We start from the raw sequence: 23,715 nt of genomic DNA, 5'->3' as shown, positions 1-23,715 counted from the left end.
GCATATACACACATATGATGAGTTTAATAATAGATCGAAAGAATTATTACTTACAGGCTAATAGCAGCTAATGATAACTTTGTCCAGAGAGGTCAGGTGGCATAGTTGATGAAATTCTGCAAAGTCAACATACATAACATCATCGCCACGGAACCAATGTTCGTCTCTAATTCTGACACCAACGCAGAAGTCTCCACCGGTAGACGCCTGCATATACCACTTGTTTAGCAGGTACATTTGCGTCCCCAGATCAGATAAGGCTTGAGGGTTGTATAGACTCTGGCCTAGTACAAATTTTTCTTCCAAATATCAACCTCCGCCGCACTCTCAATGTTTCCATCACCAAACATCTGGTAAAGGTCAAGACCAGTCTCATCAATAAATTCACCAAGGTGATCCAAATCGACATCTGGAGGTATGTTTGCCTGATGCATTAATCCTAAATTCGAACCATATTCATTACCAACAACTAGCGGGGGGACTGATTGGTGCGATTGTTGTCCGAGTTGTGCAACTCCTTTCCCTGCCCGCTTCTTTTTCTGTGCCGCCTCAATTGACTTGGTGAGAGTGCGGTCATAGTCCGTTAACGTTGATTTGGACGGCTTACGAGATTCTCGCTGTTGTTGCTGGTAAGAAGCCACCTTTTTTCTAAGAATATCTGGAGCTACGAAGAAGTACGGTTTCTCTGGGTTTCTCCTTGCTTCTTGATTCTTTTTAAGTTTATCATAGAATCTGGACATATCTTTTTTATATGCATCAGTTACTTCTTCCTTCTGTTCAGATATTATTTTGGGAATAGCCCTTGGTTTCACGGTGGCTTTCTTTGTCCGACGGGGACTGGTTCTTCGTTTGTGGGGCTGGCCTCTTGGTACTTGGCTTCTTGGTAGGCGGGGGCAGGGGAGGCGTTGGAGACCTCCTTGGAGGTGGTGGCAGCGGCGTTGGAGACCTCCTTGGAGGTGGCAGCTGCGGCGTTGGAGACCTCCTTGGAGATGGTGTGGATGCAGCCTCGCCTTCCAACACATTGTCATCGTACAGAGCACTATGATGATCTGGCGATTGAATAATTGGATTTAGGTTGGGGGAGGATCTGCTACAAAAAAAGGAATGACATATTATTATGAGCAGATTGTTAATTATTTAAGCCAATATAAATTAATGATGTAGTGTTTTCATCCGCACCTATGGTGAGGTAGTTCAGGAGGAGGTGGAGGCGACATCCGGGAATGATGATGTAGCGCTTGCGCCATAGAATGAATGTCTTCTCTGCTTCTCCTAGAGTCTTCTCGCCATCACCTCCAGGAATGTCAAGAGGCAAATCACTAAAACCTTTTTCAGCTTTATCTACCGAGATGGTAGCATATCCTTCTTGGATTATATTCCCATGAATCCTTGGTGTCTTGGTTCGATCGATAGGATTAACAAGACCGATAGCCACCTTGATTGTGGAATTCCCCTTCGGAATGTGTAGCTCACACGATGTAAAAGGTTCAGTGACGTCATCCACAGGGAAGCGCAGTCCTGTGTCCCCTTGATTTGGTATCTCTGTGGAAGCGCAGCTGCTTTTCAACTGAACAGATTGGCTAATGTTGATTCCTGGCTCTGATGTCTGCTTGCTTGCACTCACTGCTATTTGCACTTGCCTTCTGATTTCCTCCTGCATTCTCGCTTCAAGGTTTTTTTCCCGCTCCTGTGCTTCACGCACCGCCTTCCTCCAACCTCTGGAGCCGATGTGCCTCTTCTTCCTTCTTTCTCTGGCGGCTTCTGTAGGAAGGTCTGTTCTGAGGGAATCCATGCTTCCATGAGACACTTCCTTTGCCTCTAGTTCGGCCACCGTGTTCAATAGTCCCGATGGCGTATGTGAGTTCATCCTTCTCTCTGTTGGGCCTGAACGCACCACTAGCAGTAGCTCTCTGAGCATAAAACAATCTTTCTGCTGCTTCTTGTAGTCTTGCGCCATAAACGCACTTCCCTGTCTCCTGGTCCAGTGTTCCCCATGAGCGAAAAACCAATTCTTTGCACGCTCTCCCCACTCGAGTGATTCTGGTGTGATACCCTTGGCAAGAAGGTCTGCTTCTATTTTGTTCCACTTCTTCATGGCAGTCGGGTAGCCACCTGATCCCAAGTTATGGTGGTATGTCTTCTGTTGGGCATTACGTTGGTTCTTTATCACCCGACTCACACCCTCTTCCGACGTCTTGTACTGTACAAACTCATCCCAATAGGGCCTCTACTTTGAGATCGGGCCTGGGACAGTAAAATCTGGTGCTATGTTCTTCTTGACATACGTCATGTATAAGTGTTTCTTCCAAGTCTGAAACTGGGTGGCCATCTTCTTCATTGCCCAATCCCTAACTCGCTCCTTCAATTCATCACCATCTATTATATCACCATAACCATCTGTTTGGAGCGTGAAATGTTCCAAGACATCATTCCAAATTAACGTCTTGTCACGATCGGAGACAAAACTGATATGAGGAGCATTGGTCTTCTTCTTCCATTCGCGGGTACTGATCGGGAGCCGGTCCCATACAAGATAACCACAGTGGTGCACGAATTTCATTTTATTTGGCCCCTCCGGTTCGCCTGTATCCACATTGAACTCCAAGATGATGAAGCGGCCCTCCAATGGCTTTTTGGGACCTCGAACATTTTTACTCTTCGTTGTAGTTGTTGATGTCGATCCAGAGGGCTACAAAACATAAACATTATTTGTAATGTCATGAGCACACATAAGACATATGATAATATATATAGCTAATAATAAAAAATATATACTTGGCCAATATGTTGTTGCTCATTTTTTTCAAGAGCTAAGTACTGACTCCCGTCATCTGCATCCTCTTGCACGTTATTGTTAGCACCATCATCGCCGGCAACTTGAGTGCCAGTGTTGATCAAATTCATCATCAACTCCTCCTCATCCATGTTTCTTAGGTCGGCCATCTAGCTTCAAAAAACAAAACCAATATATAGTACGTCAAATCTTTGCTTACATGCGTAAAATCTACGAACAATATGCATTATTAAATCTTGCCCCTCGGTCACGGACGCAATTCGCCACACTAGGGCGAATTAGGGCTATACATAAACGGCCGAGGGCGAATTGCGTCGGTGACTAGGGCGAACCACGTCAGTGACATCAACAGCGCGGTTCGCCCTGGTGTGATTGTTTAGCGTTAACGATAACGATAATACGAATGTTGATCGACTAGGCCGCGAGAGAGGGCGGTGTGACAAGAGTGGCGGTGCTCCACTCCGCCGTATATATGTTTGTACACATGGGTGAACGAGGGCGGCGGTGCTCCGCCGTATACATAGAAACGCATGGGCGAACGAGGGCGGCGGTGCTCTGCGACGTATATATACATGCATATGAATACAAATGACGTATATATATGTGTCGGCGCGGGGCCGGTGTGCTGACGACGACGACGTGAGGCGGGCCGGCATGCTGACGACGACGACGTGAGGCGGGCCGGGGCGGTGTCGGTGCGTGTTGTGATCCTATGTACCATGTGAACCATGTAGTCATTCATCATATGAGAAAATTCTATGCTGATAATGTAAGTATAAGTCATTATGAAATGTAAGTATATGTGTCTTATTGCTAATATAACCATTACTATTTCCGAGATGATAAGAATTTATTTTCTTCTTCTACAGGCACAGTACTTCGTCTCTGATGCTATGATATAAAGTTTGAAGATAGTCTTCCTGAAAAAATATGTAATGCTCATATTACTTAGCAACATTAATATATTATATCTGTATATTCAAAGTTCACAAATGAAGAAACGTTGAAGTTTTCCTTCATTTTTATATGATATTTGCGTATATAAAATCTAGGACATTTGTAATTTACTTTAGAACATCTATATTCGGTATCACAGCAAAATATAACATTTTTTGAAGTTTTCCACCGTCTGAGAATGTACAGAGAGACGAACTGATCACCTCGAGCTCGGCAGTGGAGGGCCTCGGACGCGTGTGGAGGAGGGCGCGGTGGAGGGCCACGGGCGTGCGCGGAGAAGGGCCACGGGCACGCGCGGTGGAGGCCGCACGAGGAAGAAGAGGGCGGCGGTGTCACGGAAGGCGAACGGACGGCGGCGCGAGGAAGAAGAGGGCGGTGGTGTTCGACGAGGAAGAAGAGGAGCGGATCGATCTGCGCCAGGCGCTGGCGGTTATATACTAGGGAGATTTACTCCCGGTGCCAGCCACCAGCCAGGAGTAAAGGGTCTTTACTCTCGGTGCGCGTTACCAACCGGGAGTAAAGGTCTCTTTACTCCCGGTGCGTGTTACCAACCGGGAGTAAAGGTATACCTTTACTCCCGGTTGGTAACACGCACCGGGAGTAAAGGGTTTTTTTTTGGCGGGCCACGAAACTGCAGCCCACCTTTACTCCCGGGTGGGCTTCCCACCCAGGAGTAAAGGTGGCCTGCAGTTTCGTTTCCCGCTTGTTTTGAGCAGACTTTTTTAATAGAAATATGGTTTTTCTTGTTAAATACATAGTAAATTAAATAAAAGGCATAAAATTATTTTGTTAAAAATATGGATTTTCTTTTTCTTTATTGCACATAGGAAAAATCTATAACCTAACTTTTTTTATTTTTTGTTATAATTGTAAAACATAATGTAACTAATATTTATTATTTCGTTAATGCAAAAATGTAGTGTTTAATTAAAATTATTAAAACTATTGGTTTTGGACAGGAAATTTGTTTTCACATCATTTTAACGTTAATATTTTAATTTTTCATCACTCAATATCCTAATTTTACTTTTTGAGAGAGAAATCCCACCAAATCAAACATTGATTTAATTTGAAACACGACATAATAAATATCTGAATTCACAATTATTACATAATATCTCAAACACACACTACATTAAATCACTATATCATCAAGTGGGTATAGCAGTGAACTTCTTCTTTATGTATGTCCCTTGGTTATGATCGCGTCGTAACCATGGAGTGTCCTCATCATTTACCAAGATGCTAGGGTCTTTGTTCACTTTGAAGGGCGGAATTCGGTCATACTTTTCATAATCTTCTGACATGTCCGACTTGTCCTCGATTCCCATGATGACTCTTTTCCCTGAAAGAACTGTGGCGCTTTGACTCTTTGGTTGAGTCATTATCGTTTTTCCCTCTTTTTGGTTTGGTAGACATATCATTGACATAGAACACCTGATTCACATCCTTGGCAAGGATGAATGGTTCGTCTTTGTACCCAATATTACTAAGGTCTACTGTTGTCATTCCATACTCGTTGTCTACTGTTACCCCGCCTCCGGTCACCTTGACCCATTGGCACTTGAACAATGGGATCTTCAAAGTAGGTGCATATTCTAGTTCCCATATTTCATCTATGCGGCCATAATATGTCTGCTTATTCCCATTCGGGTCTGTGGCATCTATGCGGACACCACTGTTTTGGTTGGTACTCCTTTTATCTTGGGCTACTATGTAGAATATGTTCTCATTTATCTCGTACCCTTTGTATGTTACGATATGCCATGATGGTTGCATAGCCAATAAATACAGTTGCTCATGGATGCTCTCATCACCTTGACATTTTTTTCGCAACCAACCGCCGAAAGTTTCCATGTGCTTACGCGTAATCCAAGCTTCAGTCTTCCCTGGAAACTCGGATCGTAAGAGATCCTTGTGTGTTTCAATATACGGATCTACCAAAGAGGAGTTCTGTAGAACTGTGTAGTGCTGCTTTATTGAAATAATCATCCTCCATACCAATATATGTTTTCCTCCCTAGTGTCCCCTTTCCGCTTAGTCTCCCCTCATGTCTCGATTCAGGAACACCAATCGAGTCAAGGTCGGGAATAAAGTCAACACAGAACTCAATGACCTCTTCTGTTCCATAGCCCTTGGCGATGCTTCCTTCTGGGCGAGCACAGTTGTGAACATATTTCTTCAGGACTCCCATGAATCTCTCTAAGGGGAACATGTTGTGTAGGAACACAGGACCAAGAATGAAAATCTCCTTGACTAGGTGAACTAGGAGGTGTGTCATGATATCAAAGAAGGAAGGAGGGAACACCAACTCAAAGCTGACGAGACATTGAACCACATCATTATGTAGTTTAGCTAGATCAGTTGGATCAATTGCCTTCTGAGAAATTGCATTGAGGAATGCACATAGCTTCACGGTGGCTAGACGTACATTTGGAGGTAGAATTCCTCTTAATGCAACTGGAAGTAATTGCGTCATGAGAACGTGACAGTCATGGGACTTTAAGTTATAGAATTTCTTCTCTGGCACATTTATAATACCCTTTATATTCGAGGAGAATCCAGATGGTACCTTGATGTTGTTTAAGCATTCAAACATGATTTCCTTCTCCTCTTTGCTTAGAGTGTAGCTAGGCAGGACGTAAGTAATGGCGTCCATCATCTGTCTTCTCTGGATGCAGGTTGTCTCTTTCTCTCAAACAACGCAGGTCCTGTCGTGCTTCAAATGTGTCCTTAGGCTTTCCATACACACCCATGAAGCCTAGCAGGTTCACACAAAGATTCTTCGTCAGGTGCATCACGTCGATCGAGCTACGGACCTCTAGGACTTGCCAATAGGGTAGGTCCCAAAATATAGACTTCTTCTTCCACATGGGTGCGTGACCGTTAGCGTCGTTCGGAACAGGTTGGCTGCCATGTCCTTTTCCAAAGACGACTTTCACATCATTGACCATATCGAGTACATCCTCACCGGTTCGGTTGCGAGGCTTGGTCAGGTGGTTTGCCTTCCCTTTAAAATGCTTGCCTTTCTTTCTTACGGGGTGATTTGCAGGAAGAAATCGACGATGGCCAAGGTACACGACCTTTCGACATTTTTTTAAGAATACACCTCTAATATCACCGAAGTAGTGTGTGCATGCATTATATCCCTTGTTTGACTGTCCTAAAAGATTACTTAGAGCAGGCCAATCATTGATTGTTACGAACAACAATGCTCGCAGATCAAAGTGTTCCTATTTGTACTCATCCCACACACGTACACCTTCTTTATTCCACAAAATGAGAAGTTCGTCAATAAGTGGTCTTCAGGTACACATCGATGTCATTGCCAGGTTGCTTCGGGCCTTAGATGAGCACATGCATCATAATGAACTTTCGCTTCATGCATAACCAAGGAGGAAGGTTGTAGATACTTAGAGTAACAGGCCAAGTGCTATGACTACTGTTCTGCTCTCCAAAAGGATTGATACCATCTGTACTTAAAGCAAACCTTAAGTTTCTTGCGTCATTTGCAAACTCCGGGAATTCTCTGTCGATTGCTCTCCACTGGGACCCATCAGCAGGGTGTCTCAACATATTGTCTACCTTACGGTCTTCTTTGTGCCATCGCAACAATTTTGCATGTTCTTTGTTTCTGAATAGACGTTTCAAGCGTGGTATTATAGGAGCATACCATATAACCTTGGCAGGGATTTTCTTCCGCAGACGTTCGCCCTCAACATCACCAGGGTCATCTCGTCTGATCTTATATCACTGATGCATGGCATACCGGGCATGCATCCAATTTCTCGTACTCTTTGCTATGGTACAGCATGCAGTCATTAGGACATGCATGTATCTTCTCGATTTCTAGCCCCTATAGGACAGACAACTTGTTTTGCTTCGTAGGTAGTGGCAGGCAATTCATTGTCCTTCGGAAGCATCTTCTTTTGGATTTTTAGTAACTCTCCAAATCCCTTGTCAGATACACCATTCTTTGCCTTCCATTGCAGCAATTCTAGTGTGGTTCCCTAACTTTTTCTGCCCTGCATCACAAGTTGGGTACAATAATTTGTTGTGATCTTCTAGCATCCGCTCGAACTTGATCTTCTCCTTTTCACTTTCACATTCTCTTTGTGCGTCACGAATGGATCTGACAAAGATCATCAGCAGGCTCATCTTCTGTGGCTACCTCTTCTTCAGCTTCTTCCCATTGCAGTATCATTGAAGCACGCACCATCGGGAATAATATCATTGTCGTCCCATTGTTCTTCTTCACCTTTTTTCCATTACAACGTCGATTTCTTCAGTGCTTCGTCCAACAAATATAGTTTGGCATGAAACCCTGACTTGAACAAGTGTGAATGAAGAGTCCTTGAGCAAGGATATTCCACCGTATTCTTACATATGGCACATGGGCAGCACATGAAACCGTCACGTTTGTTTGCCTCGGCCGCACGTAACAAAGAATGCACGCTGTCAATGAACTCTTGGGAGCGGCGATCAGCATTGTACATCCAGTGCCGGCTCATCTGCATTACATGACATAAATACCATATTAAAACCTAGATCATAATTAATTATTTATACAACATGCGTGCCACCACAAAAGGTATAAATTTATGAAAGCATCGCTACAATGTAGACAATCCTAACTACAACTAAAAGAACTAAAGCTAAAATATATTTCAGAAGCATAAGGATTTCACGACCAATCTCAACTAAAACAGACAGATCCCCTGATTAGTGCAACATCTTTGGGCTTCTTCGGCTGGATCACTGCCTCATTAGCCGTCCGTATCTGCCTATTGTGCAAGATATTTTTGCACGAGTTCAACATACTCTTCCTCCCAGTAGAAGCCTGAACATCGTCCACTGCCATCCCACTGAAATTAAACAAAAAATTAGAACTTTAATCACAACCATCATGAAAATAGGTATAAACTAACCATAATCATTAAATACGATAAAATAACTCACATTGCTGATCCGGACACTTGTAGAAGATACGATCCTTGTTGGGACCCTCCTTCTTCACTCGGTACTCCATCACAATCTTCGTCTCATCACGACACTTGCCGCATGGAATGAGAGGGAGGTCCGGCCTAAGTCGCTTTGGAAACCTATGAGAGGCCGAGGACCCGGAAGCAGTTGCCATCTACTCTCTAAACTCATTTTTTAATACACTATAAATTTCTTATTTTATAAACAAATAAAATTAAGAAACTATAAAATTATCTATATCTCTAAACAATGAAGCAGTTGCCATCTTCTCTCTATACTCATTTTTAATACACTATAAATTTCTTATTTTATAAACAAATAAAATTAAGAAACTATAAAATTATCTATATCTCTATACTCATTTTTAATACACTATAGCTCAAAAACATGTTTTAATAAATAACCATCCGTACTAGTTGACCTTGCTTACGTGATCATCTCGGCGAGCATTTCTTCCACCGGACGGTACCGTACTTGGTCAAGGAAGAGCTCCGATTCTACGAGGAAGGGAACACGGTCTTCCACTGACCGTTGTCGCTCTCCCTTGTAGAATCAAAGCTTCTCCTTGAATGTCCTGTTACCGCTCGACAGAGAACATGCTCGCCGAGCTAAACACGGTCCAGCAAGTTCAACTAGTACGGATTTTCTATAATTTTCTAACTATTTTCTAAGTTTTTCATTTCATAAAAAGTTAAAATGAAAAGTACGGTGATTGACAGACTACTGCGATGATATCGGGACATGTGAATAAATAACCATCCGTACTAGTTGAACTTGCTTACGTGATCATCTCGGCGAGCATTTCTCCACCGGACGGCACCGTACTTGGTCAAGGAAGAGCTCCTGATTCTACGAGGAAGGGAACACTGGTCTTCCACGACCATTGTCGCTCTCCCTCGTAGAATCAAAGCTCCTCCTTGATGTCCGTTACCGCTCGACAGATAACATGCTCGCCGAGCTGAACACGGTCCGCAAGTTCAACTAGTACGGATTTTCTATAATTTTTTAACTATTTTCTAAGTTTTTCATTTCATAAAAAGTTAAAATAAAAAGTACGATGATTGACAGACTACTAGCGACGATATCGGGACATATGAATAAATAACCATCCGTACTAGTTGAACTTGCTTACGTGATCATCTCGGCGAGCATTTCTCCACCGGACGGCCCCGTACTTGCCACAGAAGAGCTCCGATTCTACGAGGAAGGGAAACACGGTCTTCCACGACCGTTGCCGCTCTCCCTCGTAGAATCAAAGCTCCTCCTTGACGTCCGTTACCGCTCGGCAGAGAACATAGTCGCCGAGATGAACACGATCCGCAAGTTTAACTAGCTACTTTAACCTTCTTTCATGTAAATATGCAAGCTTGAAGTGATTTTGAGCTCAAATTACTTACAAATGAAAAAAAAATACAATAAAGAACCATATATATATAGTGAACAAAATGAGATAAGACAATGATGAAAAATGAGAGTATGAGATTGGTAACCTTTACAACTGAAGAATCGACGAAAGAATTGAAGAAATCGAAGAATGGATGGAGGAACAATACAGGGAGGGAGGAAGCAAGAACACTACTGCAGTGAGCTTCAAAATATGCTGAGCTCGGACTCGGAAAGGAAGGAGACGTCCGGGATATAAAGTAGGACCTTTAGTCCCGGTTGGTGGCTCCAACCGGGACTAAAGGTCCTACTTTATATCCCGGCCGTCTCCTTCCTTCCCGAGCCCGAGCTCAGCACCAACCCCGGGCGCAACCACGGCCCGGGAGTAGACCTTTACTCCCGGTTGGAGCCACCAACCGGGAGTAAAAGTATACCTTTAGTCCCGGTTAGTGGCTTCAACCGGGACTAAAGGTACCTGCCACCTCTGTCTGACGCAGTAGCCGTTGGGCAGGGACCTTTAGTCCTGGTTGGATCCACCAACCGGGACTAAAGGTATCTCTAGTCCTGGTACCACAAAATTTCAGAACTAGAGCCTATTTTAACTGAGGATCAAAGGTATGTTCTCTGCTGTGCTACCAGATGAGATGATCGAGTGATCGACGCTGCTGTCCCGGAACCTGGAAAGCGAACCCGGCGACGCACTTTGTTAAAAGTCGTAGTTGTCTAATTGATGCCAGGAAAACGAAGGGACCGAAAACAACCGCGAGTTCGCGACCATGCACTGCTGACTGCTCGGCGAATTGAAAGGGAATTCACCTGCCAGCTGCTGCCTCGGCATCGCGCACCCACGCGCGCGCGTACGTGTCGGGCAACCGGCAAGGGTGGTTGCGGTGGCGCCGTCGGGGCTCCGATACTCCGATGCCGCAGAGCCGAAGGACGTGTGTGTGTGCAATTGAAGATCCTGTGATCTTTTGTTTCCTGACATGTCAATCGCGCAGCGAGCAGCAGTGACCACTGTGAGTGAGTGTCATCGATGGGTTTTACCCTTGGTAGGTCGTTTGTTCCTTCACGGAGGTCACCGGTCGATTCGTTTGGTCGTAAATGATCGTAAATTTTTAGTCAGAACAATATATTTCTCTCATATCTAAACCAGCCAGCAGTAATAATCTACGATCATATATGATCGTTTCAGCCCCAGCCGAACAGGCCGGTGACGTCACTCGCCGCCACCTGCCGCCTCCATTGACTTTTTTTTTTGGCCGCGCATATGCATGTCGTAATTTGCAAGATCAGCATGCGTGAACTAGCTATACAGTATAGTCGGGTCTATTCGGCTGGTATTAAAATCAGCTGATAAACCGGCTGAAGCTGTTTTGTGGTGAGAGAAAAATACTGTAGATTCTAGCTGATAAGCCGGCTGATAAGTTCAAACGAACAAGCTTGCTCGACCGCATTTGCGATTTCTGATTCAGGTTTCAAGGTCGTATAGTAGACAGCAGATACGGCAGTGTCTACTTATGGACGTATATATATCTTATAAGTCTAGATTAACTAACAAAAATAGCCGTGAACGTGAACTGATCGCCCAAGCCCAAACAAAAAAACACCGTCGTGTAGATCTATGGAGAAAACAATCCAAGCGAACACGTTTACTTTGAATTCTTCTCGTGGGCGTTGTCTATCGCTCATAGCTCTCGCTTGCTTGACGCAGCCGTCCGTCGTCGTAATAATAAATAAACAACACGAAACGAGCGTGTAAGCAACAGCACGAGCAAAATCAACCCACGAGGCCACGAACGACCAGGGCACCACGAGAAATAAATAAATAAATAAATATATATATATATATATATATATATATATATATATATTATATTTACATCGCTATATCTATATTAATACTCTCTCTATGTATATAGATTAATATTAAAGAGTGGATTCTTTCATTCGCTATTTTTATTTCCAACAATATTCTTAGGCCTCTCCTTACCTCATTTAATTTGGGACTCGGACTTACGATCCGTGCCTATATGAGTTAGAACTAGGCGTGTTTGTGCATCTGGCGATGGCACAGAGTCAATTCTAATATATATTGGAACATATGACACAACCGTTACATAAATGACCAAGCAACATGACATTTCACTGATCATGTAACATGGTGTATGTTCCGTTGCAACACATAAGTATGTTTGCTAGTGCCAGTATAATATTTGGACGGATGAAAACAATAATTACGAATGTAAGTGGGTTTGTCCTTGAACTTATATATAAATAGACTTAATTTCTACAGATCAGATCATCTATGTTCTATAAAATTTAAATTAAGTATATTTATTTGTTTGCAGACAAAGCCGCTTGACAACAATCATGACCGCCGGACGACATATATAGAATAGAACAGGGATAGCGCGGCCGCTGAAAGCGCGAACGCGTGTTGGGTGCCCGAACCCGCAAATGTACGTGCGTGTGATGCTTTGAAACTAGCATAGCAATAGCATGCTACGTACGTATACGAGGGCTAGTAGTGGTACTACGTGTTTCGCGGCGCTGCCATTAACATAAGATTAGTTAGCGTAGGCAGCGGTTGAGCCTACAAAGATCAGTAATTAGCTATGCACGACGGGGCCAAATCTGATTATTATTTTCGTGAGCAAACATACATACTAGAAGCATGCAAAAATTGCAAATGGTTCTCAGATTTCTACCAGCTGCTGCTTTCGTTTTTTCCCGAAATGGGTGGCAAAGATGTCAGGGTTTTGGGTTTAATTAGGGTCGTAATTGTCGATTCTTGGTCATGCACCCTCCCACTCGGACGCCTGTCGATTGATGTACTAGTATATTTGAACGTGGCACATGTGACCTCTCGGCTGGTACGAAAGTTTTTACTGTTTAGGCTGGAAATACTGTTCATGCTAGAATATTGTAAGAGAAAAATATTGTTCTGGCTGAAAAAAAAAGCCGAACAAGCCGACTTATAGCTCAGCCGAACAATGCCCCTCTGGCTGCAAAGAGAGTGCTTGCTAGGGGCGTCTTGGATGTCACCGCTGGCTGAATACGAGAGAAAAAAAAGAGCGGCTTCCGACTCTGGCGTTAGAGAGGAGAAAGGTGAACCACCTGTCTCAGATCAGAGGGTTTTGCCTGTCGAGTCGGGTTGTTCGGCTGATATTAAAGTTGGTTGATAAGCCAACTGAAGCTGTCTGTGGATTCTAGCTGAGAAGTTGAAGCGAACAGGCCCGATTCATTGTGTTGTATACTGGGAGCATTCATGAAGCACAAAATCGTTGTAAAAAAAATCTCAAATATTACTCCACCTAATTAATAGGTATACGAACAGGACAAACACTGGAAAACGCCGATCACCAATAATGTAGGCATTCACGTGGATTTATAGGTGAACAAGTTACATCCAATTCGGAACAGGAGCAGCAGCAGCAGCTTCAGTTTATTCGGTCAATCAACCGGGCCCATTCCGTCCCTCCTCCGGCCGGCCATTCCTTCCCAACCTTCTTCAGTTCCTCCCAGCTTCCTTCACCACCCCATCCCCACGAATTACTCGCATCCCATGCACCTGCCATTTTCTATCCCCGGCCACGCGGGTCGCGGCCATGGATGGACCCCATCCGCCAAGTCACCTAACCACCATCGCTCGCCTAGTCGCCTCGGCCTCTCGCCTCTCGCTTACATATAAGGGCTGCGCGACGTCCCCCCGCAGACTCGACAAGCCACCACACTCTCTCGCCACCACCCCCACCCCCCCCCCCCCCCCCCCCCCCCCCCCCCCTGCTGTGCCACCTGCTGCGTACGCCAACGTACCACCAACCTCCACCGAGCTAGCTAGCGGCCGATCGGTGGTTCCATCCTCTGCCCGTCCTAGCCGCCGGAGGCTAACCGGCCGGTACAGTACAGAACACATCGTCAGCGGCAGTATCGTCGTTTCCGGTCGTCGAGGCGGCCATGAGGAGGATCACGAGGAGCGGGCGGCGCCACGCCTGTCCGCGGTCGCCAGCGGCCGGCCTGTGGCTCCGGCCGGGCCGGCTCGGGGTAGCTCCTCGCCGTCGCCGCTCTCCTTGCCTCGGCGTTGCTGCCGGCGGCGGGGGCTGCCACCGAGACGCCTCCGCCACCGGCGTCGTCGGCGCGGCACGACTACGAGGACGCGCTGCGGAAGAGCCTGCTCTACTTCGAGGCGCAGCGGTCGGGGCGGCTGCCGCACGGCCAGCGCGTCGCCTGGCGCGACCACTCCGGCCTCACCGACGGCCTCGAGCAAGGGGTACGTTGCTACTGCTGCTGTGTTGATTGCTTCGTGCGTGCGTCGGCCGGCGACGAACAACGAGACTGACGATGCTGCTTTGTTTGTTGGGTTGGATCTCGATCGATCGCCTTTTTCAGGTGGACTTGGTGGGCGGGTACTACGACGCCGGCGACCACGTCAAGTTCGGCCTGCCCATGGCCTTCACCGTCACCATGCTCTCCTGGAGCCTGCTCGAGTACGGCGCCGACGTGGCCGACGCCGGCGAGCTCGCCCACGCGCTCGAGTCCATCAAGTGGGGCACCGACTACTTCATCAAGGCGCACACCAGGCCCGACGAACTCTGGGCAGAGGTACGAACAATTGAATTGAATTATTACTCCTTGCATGCCATTGACAGTAACAAATTAGTTAACAATCACCTAATCGCATCATCGTGGACTAGCAAACTGTGTTAGTAGTGGTAATAAACAAGTAAGATAAACCCAGGTCGTAGTGAGAGCGACCAACAGACATGCATCCACACACACCAGTCGTGGTTGCAGAAAAAAAGATTAAATATTCGAATTCGAAAGATGAAAAGGGGAACATTTGTTAGGTGGCGCTACTGCTACAGGACAAGCTGCGGTTCGGAACGCGCAAATCTCACACGCTCCATCATTGTGCTTTCACATGGGGATTTAGCTAGCTGCTGCGAGCTGTTTGATTATTTATATTATTATTTCGGTTCCTTTAAAAAAAAATTCCCTGATGGATTTCGGTGGCGGCTCTGACTCTGACAATGTATAGTACATGATGTAGAGCGAGCTAGCTCATCTGCTCATGCATGATCGATGGCATAATGATTGACCGTGGTGCGTGATGCCAGGTCGGCGACGGCGACACGGACCACTACTGCTGGCAGCGGCCGGAGGACATGACGACGTCGCGGCAGGCGTACAAGGTCGACCGCGACCGGCCAGGGTCCGACGTCGCCGGCGAGACCGCGGCCGCCATGGCCGCCGCGTCCATGGTGTTCCGGGAGCACAACCCGCACTACGCCAGCCTCCTCCTCCACCACGCGCTGCAGGTACATACATATACCGTGGATGAGTTACTGTACTGGCTAATTATACTGATGATGATGACAGTAATTAATCACCGCTGCCATCACTTTCTAATGACGGGATTAGTTACCGCACCGCTCGGTCAGCGCCCCCGATTGGCTCAGAACTGACCAGAGCTTTTTGTCGTGCTGCGGAATCTGGCCGGTCGGAGCCGCACGATTTTCTTCTTCTCCTCCTGGTTCACACTCGTGCCGTGTACTGGCTTGCTCTGTGTAGCAGCAGCAGCCGGTCCGGCGCACGTGGCAACTTGTCACCGTGCGTCACGTCGGGTCAAGGGGGGTTTGAACTTTGAACCGTGTGTGTGAAAACTTGCTGTCCTGTGTCGGTCCAGAGAGGCCGCCATGTGGGACCCCACGGATGGAGTTGATATCGTTGGCGAGAGGAATAATCACAACGTAAGATTAGCATGTTACTGTCAGGGTTAGGTGAGCAGAAACTACTCATTAAGGGGCTCAACGTAACCACCACATTGGGTCACGTTGTGATGGGATCGATCGATGATATCGATCTCCTGCAAAGCTAGCTAGCTAGCCAGCCAGCCATGTCGTCACGTTATTGCAACGATGCAGTGATGATGATGGATCATCGATCCATCGATCATGGTCATGCCAGGGCAATCGTCCAGGCCACTCTACTGGAATATTAGTTGGTTGGTTGGTTAGTACTGGCATGGTGTGTGAACAGTGAGTAGCACTGATCACCCAGCGAAGCTAATTAAGCTAAGCTGAGCTAAGCTAGCTCGAATAATAATGATGGAACCATCGAAAAAAAAAACTGAGCTGCTGCATGCGCTGTTCTTGCAGCTGTTCGAGTTCGCCGACAAGTACCGAGGCAAGTACGACAGCAGCATCGCGGAGGTGAAGAGCTACTACGCCTCCGTCAGCGGCTACCACGACGAGCTCCTCTGGGCCTGCGCTCTGGCTCCACCGCGCCACCGGCCGCGTCGAGTACCTCGACTACGTCGTCGACAACGCCGACGACTTCGGCGGCACCGGATGGGCCATCACCGAGTTCAGCTGGGACGTCAAGTACGCCGGCGTCCAGATCCTCGCCGCCAGGGTACGTATATACGTCGTGTATATATTTTTTTGTTTGTTTTATACTGTATAAAAAAACGAAAGGACGAGTGATTGCTAACATAATTAACATGTACAAGTGCTTACGTGTCGTCGTCGTGGTTCATTGTTTCAGCTGCTGCTCAGTGGGGAGCACTCGCCGCGGCACAGGGAGACGCTGGAGCAGTACCGGGCGAAGGCGGAGCACTACGTGTGCGCGTGCCTGGGCAAGAACAACCCTGACGCCAACGTGGAGCGCAGCCCCGGCGGGATGCTGTACGTGCGGCAGTGGAACAACATGCAGTACGTGACCAGCGCGGCGTTCCTGCTGTCCGTCTACTCGGGCTACCTCTCCTCGTCCTCCGCCGGCAGCGGCGTGACGTGCGCGGGCGGTGCGGCGGCGGCGAGCGCCGGCGAGGTGTTCGCGCTGGCCCGGGCGCAGGTGGACTACGTGCTGGGCAGCAACACGCTCGGGATGAGCTACCTGGTCGGGTACGGCGCCCGGTTCCCCGCCCGGGTGCACCACCGCGCCGCCTCCATCGTGCCGTACAAGCACAGCAAGGAGTTCATCGGCTGCGCGCAGGGGTTCGACGACTGGTTCATCCGCAAGGGAGCCAACCCCAACGTCGTCGTCGGCGCCATCGTCGGCGGGCCCGACCGACGGGACCGGTTCAGGGACCAGAGGGAGAACTACATGCAGACGGAGGCGTGCACGTACAACACCGCGCCCATGGTCGGCATGTTCGCCATGCTCAACCGGCTGGCCCGGGACGAGGCGCCGCAACCGCCGCGACCCGAAGCATCGTCGGCGTCGCAGCCTGGCGGGGAGACAAGTGTAAATAGATAGTCATACAGGGGGGCTTGTACAATTTTGCCCCTATTCTTTAGTTCATTCTTTTCTTCTGTTCTACGGAGTAGCTGTGAAGTGAAGTGAAGGCGCTCTCTTCACAGGAAATTATTTGTATACGATGGAAAAAAAGAAAGAAAGGAGGAGGGATTTGGCAAAGCAAATGTAAATTCCCTCCCCGTAAATATCAGAGAAAAAATATGAACAAAGAATGTTCTGTATAGTTAACTCAAATCAGCTTGCCTCCCAAATCATTTGCAGCTCATGCACGCAATGATCACAGAATCTTGTAAAGGGCATCAAGCAATTTCAGCATAGCGAGGCACCTTCAATCAAATGTTATTCTGAAGAGTACCGGATATATAAAGAAAGTCTGATATTCTGCTGGGTACTGAATGAATATATATCTCAAGTGCGGTTGGCTTTTTCACGCCGACGATGCAAAGGAGGCCTCTTTCAGCTGCAAAGTTTGCCAGGAAATGGCGTGTTATGTGTACAGAAAGTGGCCGTTCTTGGACCATAGCTTATGATAGATGAGCATTTCAAAAAAAATTATACCAACCCTTCCTTTGTTTCTACTTAAATGCAGATTTCTATGTCCCTCCATATCTGAAAAATAATGCCACGCGGTTCATGAAAAAGTAACACCGACAACCAAGTGGCCGTAAGCCTTTTTTTAACATCAATGGCAGGTGTTCTGCCTTTTTTATTTAGTAGTGAGAAGAACTCCATTCGTTTTAAATTATAAGTCGTTTTGATTTTTTAGATTCATGCTATGTATCTAGACATATTTATATCTAGATGCATAGCAAAATAGATGTAAAAAAAAAAGTGAAAGCGACTTATAAGTTAGAACTGAGGGAGTAGCAAGTTCCAGAGTGTTAAAGGAAACAAAAAGATCTGCAAGAGATGCAGGCTATACAGGTAACAGAATAAAAGAAAGGAAGGGAGAGTAAAGGACAAAAAAAAAAACAAGTCCACTTCTTAGGGCGCGGATCACTCCTCCTATGCCTGCTGTATAGCCTGAATGTCGTCTTTGATTGCCGCAAGGAGCTGCTCTATAGTTCGCGCTCTATTGTCAAACACTCTTTTGACCTTTCTTTCAACAGATTCCAAGCTGTGTAGATGATGGTTGTTGCTCGCATGTTATGTGCGTTACCTGTGCCACCTCTTCCTGGGTTCAGCTTAATCCACCAGTCGCTGATCTTTGTCACGGTTTGGTTCAGTTACATCTCTTGCTGTCCAGACCAGCTTTTCACTCGTTGCCAAATCAATTTTGTGAATGAACAGTTAGCAATCATATTATTTTTTAGATAACGGATTCATTAATTAATCCGGCCTCTATATCCGCTGCAATCATATGTGTATGTGATTCCTGTCTGGTGTACCAAAGTTTACAGTTTACAAATCGGGTTTGCAAATATCTTCAAACAAACTACGGCAGGGGAGGATCCACCTGGATGAAAACTCCCCCAGCTGGCAAATATCTTCAAACAAATTAGTTCCTCCAGTTAAGTGCCACCGATGTCAGCTTTCAAATGTAGATGTTCAATTATTCTCCATCTAATTAACTGCGCATCACATGATGTCTATAGTTGCAAACTTACAATGCACACAGGGGACTGAATGCACATATACGTGCATGTTACGAAGTAGCCGAGCGCTCCATACTCCATAGCATATAGAAATGTCTAAAACGTTTAAAGAGACACCAACAAACCAGTTTGCCATGCTTTGGCTGCCGGAGTTATTAAAAAAGAATTGAACTACACAACGTTGCAAACCAAAAGCCCAAAAGGGATGACATCAATCCTAAGGACCCGGTTCCTAAGGCCACGTCCAACACTCCTACGTGTCGTGTGTCTTCGAATCTACCCGCTGCCCAGCTCAACTGGTTTAAGTTCTTGCAGGCCGTAAGAGTCACATACAAAGGGTGCGGTAATTTCATTGCGAAAAGCACGTTCTATCAGTTTTATGTGAAAGAAAAAGTTAAGGAATGACAGTGACTTGTGGAGGAGAGAAAATTACATTGCTTACACGGACCTTTTTCATGGGACTACTACCACTTTGTGCTTGCATTGATCATGCTCTAAGGCAAGCTTCTTAATGAAATACACGTGAAATCGTGTTCTAGAAACAAAAATGCTCTAAGGCAAGCACCGACGTAGGCACACAATAATAACGACCTCATGAAAAAGTGTTGATCCATGTAGGAATGGATGGATTGAAACCAACACCTCCCCGGCGCAGGGCATGCCTCACACCTACGTCCTTGGTCCCACCGCTCTCTGTGTCGTTTCCCTTTACTTTCCCTATTGTTGGAGCTAGGGTTGTTGCGCAAAGGGTAGGAATGGTGCGTCGGAGGACGAGGCTTAGTCGCCAGGTGGTGGGGCTGTGACGCCGTGCTCGGCGTCGGGGGTTAGGGCGCGAGATAGAGAACAAGAGCACAAATGCCACAGAGCAAGAGAGATTAAACTCAATCTCTGGCTAACCTTTCATTAAACCAAGTGTTCCATACTTATACCACAATCCTAACAACTTAGCTGCTAACTTTAAGGAATAACAAACCAAAGGGAAACACTTCTCCTAAACAACCGGATCAATCTAACAAACGACGCGTGACGACGTGGCTTGACGCGCCTAGGCTGGTGACTGCGCTCTGGCGCTCCTCTACACGGTCCACTCCTCAGCCACTACCTCTGTTGCGACGATGATAGACATTGCCCACCATAATATCTCTCCCCCCTTGAGGAACAGCTCGTCCTCGAGCTGGAAGTCGGGGAAGAGCACCCGGAACGCGTCGATGGGCTCCCAGGCCGCCTCAGCTTCGTCCATGTCTGCCCAGCGAATGAGAACGTGCCACACGTCCCAGCGGAGCTAAGCATGGAGAGCACGCGTCGGGCGATGTAGGGGTCGACCATGACGTAGTGGTGGAAGAGCTGCTGGCACAGTCAGCGGTGTTCCCTGGAACGGCTTGAGCACTCCAACATGGAAGACATCGTGCATGCGGGCACCCACTAGAAGACATAGGTGGTACGCCATGGGGCCGATGCGCTCGACCACCTGGAACGGGCCAGCGAACCATGGACTATTTTAGTGAAGCTGAGGAAACATACCAAGGGTGTTGATACACTATTTTAGTGATCTCCACTTGCATAGTACTTAGTGATTCATTAGATGATTAGCGTAGGTGCTTTGCGAAGTGCTTAGGTTGATTAGACCACCGCTTATGCGCTTGCTCTAGGTTTAGGCCTAGTGTTTAGTGAGGTTTGCATACCTCTTACCACTCGGTGCTTGCGCGCACCATTGTTGTACATCGGAGGGGCTTGTAGTCTTGCGAGACCACACCAAGCGCGTTTGTGGTGTGGGCACTACCGTGTACCGAAGGGAACAAGATCCACGGAGGTTCAGCAGGAAGCTTGATAGTGAAGACGGCGGGGAGCGGTCCTGGGAGAGGCTTGCTGGAAGGCACACTAGAGACCCACTTGCGTGTGTGGAAGGCCTGGGGCTATCCACGGTGTTACCCGACCGGGAGCTTCACCCTTGTGAGGGGCTCCAGCGAGGACTAGGGGGAAGCTTGCGCGCTTCTCGATGCCTCTATAAAAATACCAGAGTCGTCGACGGGAGTTTGCATATCTCTACCTTACTCCTTAGCTTCCGCATTTACATTGTTTGCATAACTCCTTTTGCGGTAGAGATAGCAACACACTAGCAAAACCGTAGTTGCACATTTAGATAGTTTATCTTTTGCATAGGTTTTGCTAAGAATAGAAAAAGAGTCCATAGTTTAGAGTTAGACTTTTAAGTTGCCTAATTCACCCCCCACCCACCCTCTTAGGCGTCACGGTCCCTTTCAGGATTGTCCTAACAACCGAGTAGTGATTGTCACAGAAGGTGGAGAATATGATTCAGTTAGTGAAACTGAGTGTGAGCTTCTTGCTGAAAATGACAAGTTTGGTGATGCACTAGAAAATGAAGGTGATAGCTACAATGAATATTCTTTTGAGGCCGGCAATACTATTGTGGTCACCAAGGCATTAAGTGTTCAGCTCAAAGATGAAGAACAAGCTCAGAGATCCAACTTATTTTAGACCCAAGTAAACAATAAGTTGGTCAAGCTAATAATTGATAGTGGTAGCTACCACAACCTTGCTAGCAAAGAAATGTGTGAGGAATTGGGGCTGGCCTTGATAAAGCACCCTCATCCTTATCATGTTCAATGGTTTAGTGATTGTGGAGATGTCAAAGTGCAATATATGATGAAGGTTACCTTTAGCATACATGATTACATCAACACCGTTGAATGTGATGTTGTGCCCAAGATAGTTTGTCACCTGCTCTTGGGAGACCGTGGCAATTTGATCGACATACTATACATGATGGGTATGAGAATACATATGCTTTCAAACGGCAAGGGAAAGGTGTCAAGCTGTTGTCCATGACTCCCACTCAAATCATAGCAGCAAGCATGCAAAGAAAATTGAGTGAGAGTGAGCAAGGAAAGAAAAACTTTAGTGCTATCCACAACTCGGTGAGTGAGCGCCACAAGCCCAATATGAGTGGTAAAATTTGAGAGCATGAGAAAAACAAGAGGGTCATGATAGCCACAAAATCTGAAATGAGAGACAACCCCCACATGATGCATTATGTACTGTTGTACAAAGATGCAATTCTTTCCACTAACGACATGACTCCCTTTCCTAGTGTTGTTTCTCATGTGTTGCAGGCTTACAATGATGTTTTTCCAGAGGAAATATCCGCTGGCCTACCCCTACTCCATGGCATTGAACATCAAATTGATCTCATTCCAGGAGCTTCACTTCCAAACCGGCCACTGTACCGCACCAACCCGAAAGAAACCAAGGAAATTCAACGACAAGTGCAAAAAAACTCAACAAAGGGTATGTACGTGAAAGCTTTAGTCCTTGTGTTGTCCCTATTATTCTTGTTCTAAAGAAAGATGGTACTTGGAGAATGTGTGTTGATTGTAGAGCTATTAACAACATCACTATCCGACATCGACATCCTATTCCTAGGCTTGATGATATGTTTGATGAACTTAGTGGTGCTGTTATTTTCTCTAAAATTGACCTACGTAGCGGATACCATCAAATTAGAATGAAGCAAGGAGATGAATGGAAAATAGCCTACAAGACAAAATTTGGCTTGTATGAGTGGTTAGTGATGCCTTTCGGTTTAACTAATGCGCCTAGTACTTTCATGCGCTTAATGAATCATGTTTTGTGGGCTTTCATTAAAAATTTTGTAGTGGTTTATTTTGATGACATCTTGATATACAACCACACCATGGAAGAGCATGTTGAGCACATCAAAATGGTGTTAGAGGTGCTTAGAACTGAAAAATTGTATGCTAACCTAGAGAAGTGCACCTTTTGCACCAACAAGGTTGTGTTTTTGTGTTTTGTTGTTTCTGGACAGGGAGTAGAGGTGGATGAATCCAAGGTAGAGGACATCAACAATTGGCCAACTCCTGTCAATGTGAACCAAGTGAGAAGTTTCCATGGCCTTGCTGGTTTCTACCAACGCTTTGTGAAAAATTTAGCACCATTGTAGCCCCATTGAATGAGCTAACAAAGAAAGGAGTTGAATTTATATGGGGTAAGTCACAAGAAAATGCTTTTCAAGAGCTAAAGAAATGTTTAACTTCAGCCCCTTTGCTTGAATTGCCTGATTTTAATAAATCTTTTGAGATTGAATGTGATGCTAGTGGGATAGGCATAGGAGGTGTCTTAATGCAAGAAGGAAAACCCATAGCATACTTTAGTGAGAAACTAGGCGGAGCTCAATTGAACTATCCTGTTTATGACAAGGAGTTGTACGCTCTAGTTCGCGTGCTTGAAACGTGGCAACATTACCTTAGGCCAAAAGAATTCATCATTCATTCTGATCATGAGGCTCTAAAATATTTGAAAGGCCAAGCAAAATTGAACTGTAAGCATGCCAAGTGGGTTGAGTTCATTGAGTCTTTCCCTTACATTGTCAAGTATAAGAAAGGGAAAGAAAATGTTGTTGCTAATGCTTTGTCTAGAAAGAGTGTTTTGCTTAATCAATTGGAAGTCAAGGTTCCAGGATTATAAGGTATAAAGGAACTATATGCCACTAACCTTGTTTTTGTAGAACCATACTTGAAATGCCAAGAAGGAAAAGGATTGGACAAGTACCATTTGCATGATGGTTTCTTGTTTTGAGCTAACAAATTGTGTGTTCCAGATTCGTCTATTCGTTTGCTTTTATTGCAGGAATCACACATGGGAGGATTGATGGGCCACTTTGGGAGAGAAAAGACTTACTTGTTGCTGAGTGATCACTTCTATTGGCCT

General features: G+C 46.2%; 1 pseudogene; it reads left to right on the top strand.

The window, feature by feature from the left end:
• Nucleotides 1-13,913: 13,913 nt before the first annotated feature.
• LOC136527044 (endoglucanase 16-like) lies at nt 13,914-17,664 on the top strand (annotated as a pseudogene).
• Nucleotides 17,665-23,715: the final 6,051 nt, after the last annotated feature.

The sequence above is a fragment of the Miscanthus floridulus genome, chromosome 19 (genome assembly GCF_019320115.1).
Source record: "Miscanthus floridulus cultivar M001 chromosome 19, ASM1932011v1, whole genome shotgun sequence".
NCBI lineage: Eukaryota > Viridiplantae > Streptophyta > Magnoliopsida > Poales > Poaceae > Miscanthus > Miscanthus floridulus.
This window is presented reverse-complemented; position numbering and strand designations above follow the sequence as displayed.